At 35.7% G+C, this 7188-nt stretch overlaps 1 long non-coding RNA gene across 2 annotated transcripts; it reads right to left on the bottom strand.

Moving 5' to 3' along the window:
• Positions 1–509: 509 nt before the first annotated feature.
• LOC135267262 (uncharacterized) lies at positions 510–4362 on the bottom strand. 2 transcript variants are annotated; one of them, XR_010335659.1, is made up of 3 exons: positions 1499–4362; positions 1115–1449; positions 510–1065 (listed from the first exon to the last, which is right to left on the bottom strand). It is a non-coding gene; the product is annotated as an uncharacterized LOC135267262 (long non-coding RNA). The 2 variants fall into 2 exon arrangements; XR_010335658.1 differs by having other exon boundaries at positions 1115–2285; positions 2356–4362.
• Positions 4363–7188: the final 2826 nt, after the last annotated feature.

The following is a 7188-nucleotide window of genomic DNA, read 5'->3' as shown; positions in this document are numbered from 1 at the left end:
GAGCGTCTTTATAGGGCAATGCAATTAGAATTGATTGTTGTAGGTGATTTTAACGACACATAACAACAGTGCGACATAAAACCCGATTATTAGGGTCTACAGAATTTATGGAGAGAGGGTTAGGAAGGTCGTCGCTTTGTGCCTGATATTGTAAAGGGTACTTAATTAACGATTGGACAAAAATGCAACACAAACGCTTATGATTATCTCGAGTAGGTATATTTTTTGCCTCCTCATCCTTTTTTATCAAACCTTTCATCCGAACTATTTTAAAGTAGTTCTAGGGACTATCAAATCAGTCTTTATGTTCAAATCCCGTGGGATAGCTCCAGGAAATTTTTAAATACTCTACTTACGCACCGCACCATTAAAAATCAATTACCTACTGCAGAGTTACATTAAATTTCAACAAATTGGAAGCCCGTCAAGATTTAATTTTGTTTACAGTAATTTAATCTGTTTCACTTTTATTTAACGCCTACCGTTATTGAATCGTAAAATAAGTTAATGGTGCGCTAATAGGGGACTATATTGATCAGTAATGTCTAAAAGAGTCTCCCAAAATTAAAACATATAATGTTTCTAGGCGAAGGAATCTGGAGCTAAAGCGGCCGTAATTAAGGAATAGATGTGGAACGTTAATTAACGAAGGTTTTAAAAATAAGTATATTTGTAATGAGAATGACAGAGGTCTTGACTAGGTATCGATAATGAAGAGAAAACATCATTAGTTAAATCCGCAATCTTCGTGTAGAAATGTAAATGACGTCGGCAGTAAACAAGGTTTACTAGATCTGAACAAATCCCACTACTAGGCGTAAATTATGTCAGTGAACAATCATGCGGTACTTACAGCATTTCAGGAGATTAACATGCAACCGACATTCCCCAACTTCGACAATGAGAACTCAACTTTACTACCTATCTCTCAGCAAATACGGTTACTACTCTGCCTTAATTTGGGGAACTGAATACAACTCCAACAATGGCAACTATCGTAAACAACGGTGATTGCCATTTATTTAGCATCTTGCAACTGGGAAGTTTCCTTTGTTCCTAGATGACCTATAAATAGATATGAGTGTATTGGTCGTATGCACAATATTACTACTACTTGTTTTGTCTTCTTCCACTCACTTACTACATTATAAGTACGAGCACTCTTTTATTGAAAAGGATCAAACGACAAAAAATGTCCATTTTGAAAAATTTCCCTAAATAAGGGTCAGCCGTTCAATATCGTGATGCTCTTTCCTTCAGAACTCTGCATGAAACTGATGACAAAGGCAGTGAATTTCGCCAGAAATAAAAAGTCAATAAAGAAAAATGTGTCTCTATAGAAGGCGGGCACGTGCTGTTGTATACGTTTCTCAGCGACTACCGTTTGACAGCACGGATGTCGCCCCAGGCTATGCTTAACAAGACCCTTCAACCACTGGAGTGTCGAAACTATAACGAAACCTTCACCAAAGTCGCTGTTGCAGTAGCTACTGATTACCAATCACTTCTCCCAACGCAACGGCAACGCCCGGCCACTTGTTTCACTTTTATTGAATGATTGCTTGTGACCCCCGGCGTGGTTTTAATGGTAGGTGAAATTCGTCAGATGTATGTACTGATTTATCTTCGTTTCCCTAGCCCAACAAGAAAATCTCCTTCTTTTCCTGCAGCGATTTGCGGAAAAAATCATACATTCATGCATCACGTTTCACAGTTCGGTAAATAATTGTATTAGAGTTTTTCAAAGCTATACACGTCGGTCATAAAAACCAACTCATCATTGTATATTTGCAGAACGTTTGGGGTTACCTATAGTTTATACGAGATCAAAGCGTCCCTTCTCTCGCTCGTGCCGCGTTCCACAATAACAAAGATAACATGTCTTTGAATCTAAGTTTACAATTCTGAATAAGGAGTTTCCACAGATTTCCGAAAAATAAACAAACATCTTATGAGTAAATATGCTACACTGTTGAGATTCTCGAATCAACTAAAGCACGCGAAATCGATACATTTTACTTAGAAAGATAAGTATTTCGATGGACGGAATCCAGCAAATGGGCACTTTAGTTGAGGTGATAAATTAGGAGACAAATACGACGTTTGATTGATAAAAGCACGGAAACACCCGGAAAAGAACAACAAAGACAATGCCTGATAAGAAATTAATAGGAGCAATAGGGAGGAGCAGATGGGTCACGGTTCAGATATCTTTAACAACACAAACTCCCACGAGATTTAGGCACTGGAACAATAATACAAACCACCTTCAAACACTTGACTGACTGTAAATAAAATAAAAAATATTCCTTTAAACACTTTACTCTGATCGAAATAAACAAATCTCGGACTCACCACCGCAGAACATTTTTTCTGCCTCATTCAGATGATGTATTTTAAGCTACCGTAAACTTTTATTTCAATCACCAAACGCACGCTTGAAAAAATTGTGTCTCGTTTGTTTAATGTTAATATCCTAACTGTTGACAAGGATTTTAGTTAGCTAGCAGGAGGCGTGACGGCTACAGCAGTCCAGTTAATTTATCTACTTTGAAACTTTGTACAGAAGCTATCATTTTATAATAGACGATCACGACCAACCAGACACATTTAGAATTTGACATTTAATAAAATATTCTTTAAATGATACTATCATAAAAGGGAATCCAATTATTACAATTAAAACAAAGCTTTGTTTGACATAAGTTGCCACGCCTTGAAAATTAATTCTAATACACACTTTATCATCATTATTGACTGGATAACTGTGACTTAATGAACCATTGCTATTATTTTAAAAAATTGTAAATCTTTCCGAATTAACATAACTGCTAGGTCATCTTTATTACCATATTCTCGCCTGCAGACGATGACAGTTAATATACAGGGTGAGTCGCTAAAACGGCTACTCTGTCAGATTATCATCACTGTCAGATTAAAATCAATAAGCCACATCAAAAATTTCAAAGATCCTTTCTTTGCCGAAGTTCACCAGTTGTCACCAAATGTCTAGACTTTCCATAACAGGTATTCGAAAAAGTGTTTATTTATGGAATTCCAGGTTTGATATCATATTTAATTTTGAAACACAATATTGAATGTAAGGAATTCCTTAAGAATTCTTCAATATGGGAGGGTCACGTTTTCCATTATCACTTTACTGATTTGACGTAATTTATTGTTACGACTTCATAACTACCTACTAATTATTCATACTTTAGAATGATATATAATAATGATGACTTGTTCGAAAACATTATTAAAGAACGGTAGGTACTAAAAAGTTAATAAAGTTTCTGCCATTGCTGTAATGTCTCTATCTCGAAATAGAAATAGAAAAAGTAATATTGTTGGTAAAATGATTAAAATTCACCTCTTGTGTTACGGTAGGAAGGAATTTGGGGTCAGAGTAAAGAACCAGCGGATCTTTTTTGCATAATCTGACAAAATTGCGTGTCTGATAGTGATGATGTGTCCATTTGAAGCCCCAAACTGAAATTAAATATTTTAATAAACGGCTGGAGTGTGTGTAATTAAAAGCTTAACGAAGTGCGAACCGCGATTATCACTAATGAACTTCTCTTAATTCGAGCTTTCTCCCATAGAAATTGTAAATTTCATAAAGTGGTCCCGAGATACGAGAATTACTATTTCCGCAGCGCGACGTTGAAGTGAATGGTTTTTTTCTTTGTGTTTTGACTTAAATTTAACATGTAGAGAGGGCTGTTTGTCATCGAATCTCGCATCTTTAAGTTGGGCAAAATGTTGTAAATAGAGGTTATCTAATCTGGAGGACTTTATTAATGGAATCTAAACAGGCTAGGGGCTGATACTCCCATATGATGCGAATCTTTAGTCTGAATGCGATTGCATGAATAATTAATTTATCTCCATCTCAATTCACTTTGAATATGTGCTGCCACATACATGTTGTATGATCTGTGCACACACGAATATGTGTATACGGATTCATGGAAGGTTGACAAGGTTGGGGTGAATTTCGCCCGAAGTAGGGATGTTAGGGGTAGCCGGACACTGCCTCATTAAGCGCCACAGGCGCCGCAATGCCTTTTTAACCAATCAATAATTAATCGTACAAACAGAATGCGGTCAGTGCCGCATATCCCACTTCGTTTCTGCTATTTGCTATGGTACGTTTCATTCAAATATTTATCTTCTCAAATCACGGACCGATTATTAAACAATACCACACCGTCAATCGGTCAGGTCAAATTGATTACTTCTCCGGTGAAGTATTTGTTAAATGTCATTGCATAATTTGGCGGGAGAGTGTCATTTTTAATCTTTATGGCGTGAATAGAAGATTCTCGCTAGAGCGTGGCTGAAGGATCACCTCATTTAGACGCCATTCGCTTCTATATTAATTGAAAATGACAGACTCTATTAATCTAATTCTATCTGGGCTCAATTATACTAAGCATATTGCGAGATTGTTTCGGATCAACTTAAAGATAATAAATCACTCCAACGGCCAAAGTGGATCATTAGCAGGACCATTTCCATCGCTACCAACACGATGAAGCCAAAGATAATCGCTCAATCAGCCGAATCCAGCTTCAAGCATGAAACTGCCATCATTACAACTAGCTTTCAAACACCTATAAGCTAGTAAATATATATTACAATCAGAATTGTGCAAGACTCGATCAACATTATGCAGAACAATCAACGATTCATTTGACTAAATCTGATTAAAAGTTATATAGTTGTAACGAATTTTTCCGCTTAATTTCCCTCCTTTATGCTACTTAAATCAGATGACTCGATTAAATCCACCATATCAAATTTTATTAAAACCAATTTCGTAGGCAAATCTGTGGCAAAGAAAGAGTAAATCTACTGTGACTAGACCAGGTATTAATTACCTCTTCCGAATCTACTAGACCATTAATATTTATAGGTCTTTATGTGCATTTTCTATATAATCCTCAAACGAAGTGTAGTTTATCGCTTTAATTTCGATACTGTTATTCGTATTCATATCGAAAACGATTTGTCAAGATTTGTAAGTATCTGCCATTCGTCCTGACCGGATGATCGATTGCTCTGCAGTCGACTTTCGCCCTAAAGCTATTCTATCAAAACACATTCTTGAATCAGTTAATTCGGTAATTGCATTGACGAACCAGCACAATTCGATGATGTGATTTAAATTAAGGCTTTTTATCCTAGTAATAATTAGTGCACAAAACCAGTCTTTTAGATGTTTGAAGCAACTGCAGATGTTGATTTGACGAACGTCCCTTTATTTCCTACACATACGGATTAAAAGAGTTTTATTAGCTGTAAATTATTCCATCTAGAAATGCACTAAACATTGTGCATCAGTCTGAGTTTGATATTTAAAACTCTCTCTATAGGTACCTTTCTCGGGCATTAAATTAATAACTTTTTTACGATTGCTATAATTTTCCGACATTTACATAATATTACCGATGAGGGTCGGTAAACTGTTATAATTTTAACGAGTGCACCCGTTTTCGCCTTTTATTGTGTATATTCTCATGAATGATTTTTTATTTTTATTTTTTAAATGATATTGTTACAGTGACTGGTTTATGTGTACAAATTTACATGACTCGCAGCTTTATTATCTGTCATTTTTAGAAAGATTAATAGCTGCAGCTTACCCATATCGACGGTTCACTGCACAAAAGTATTAATATCATTTAAGGTTTTTATTATTTTTAGCTTTTGATTCATATTTGCCATTGTTTGATTGCGGCTGTTTTCTCACTCCTCAGTGCGACCCCAGACTATGCAAATATTTCAGATGCACAAAAGAATGGAATAATATTATTTTTTTATTATAGTTGGGTGTCGCAATTTTCAATAGAGATTTAAAAGTTTTGAACCAGCCAACTGGCAAATCACTTCGCTGGGACAAAATTCAATTTTTTCGCCAATCTCTCTAATTATCTTCGAAATTGCACTGGTGAGCTTAAATTGAAAAATAAATGAACTTCAGGTCTAATGTATGGAAACATTCAGTATAACATATTAATACTGTCCAAAGGAAATGTTGGAATCAAGGGGTGCATATGTATTTTTAGGTATCGTAATGAGCACAATTTTTCCTAGCGTTTCCTGTTAAGGGTGGCCTTTCGACAGGATATTCGAACACTAATCAGTGTCCACCATACAATGTACAATGGCAGACAAATAAATGGAAGCGTACATTAAAATTGAAGAATGTCAGTTACGCTCGTTTTCCGATCTATTTTTTGCAACTTACACCGAATATTTTATTTATGCTGGGGTCTCGACACTACGTTTATGCTCAATGTAATTGTTAGTATAGCATTATAATGTCTAAAAGAGGAATTTTATGCACTTTATGTCCAATTTCGACGAAGTGTGTATTACGTAGGTAGTTTGACCCCAAAGTCACTAAACGAGACATTTGAAATGGCTAGAAGTCAGCAATGATTGGTTGCATAAAGAAGATTCATGTAATCAAATTTTGACGAGCAATTAAAACAAAATGAAATGAGCGCCCATCAAGTAACTTGCATCAGACTTACGTATAATTTTATAGTTTAGTATAGGGGAACACTTAAAATGTTGGCTCCCTTACCTATCGGGGGAGCAGGGGAGGGCTACTGAGCTTTAAGTACCATTTCGCTCACATTAAATTCCACCAATAGTCGGTGATTCATTTCAAGTAAATTATTTTTCTTATCTTTTTTGTATATGGCACCAGTTTCTGCATGCATTATCTAAATTAATCTCAGATAGAATATTACTATTGCCCTGTTTATGAGGCTCCGCATTTATAACAATATAAACCTTTTAATACCCCCAGTTTTATGAATATCCCAACTTTAATATCCTTAATTTCGAAACATGCCATCTAGCACTGCTGACAAAGAAATTTCTTGTAGAACCTGTATGCTGTACACACTATACAGTCTGTTCGGTTAGTTATGGTAGTTTCGTGGTTTGCGCAAGTTGACGACTGCTAATTGGTTTTATTGTTGGAGGAGTGTTCACGTTTCATGAAATATCTCACCGATTAAGGGTAGGTATGTTGTTTAATTGATTGCAATTTATTCCATGTAGCTTCGTAGTGATATTTGAGCATGAAATGTACCTACGTGACTTAAGTGAGTTGAATTCGCCAGCTAATTAAATTCTATTCTCCTATTATGAACTAATATTGTGGAA

Source organism: Tribolium castaneum, chromosome 10, assembly GCF_031307605.1.
Source record: "Tribolium castaneum strain GA2 chromosome 10, icTriCast1.1, whole genome shotgun sequence".
Classification (NCBI taxonomy): Eukaryota; Metazoa; Arthropoda; class Insecta; order Coleoptera; family Tenebrionidae; genus Tribolium; species Tribolium castaneum.
Note: the sequence above shows the minus strand (reverse complement) of the source record. Positions and strands in the feature narration are given on the sequence as shown.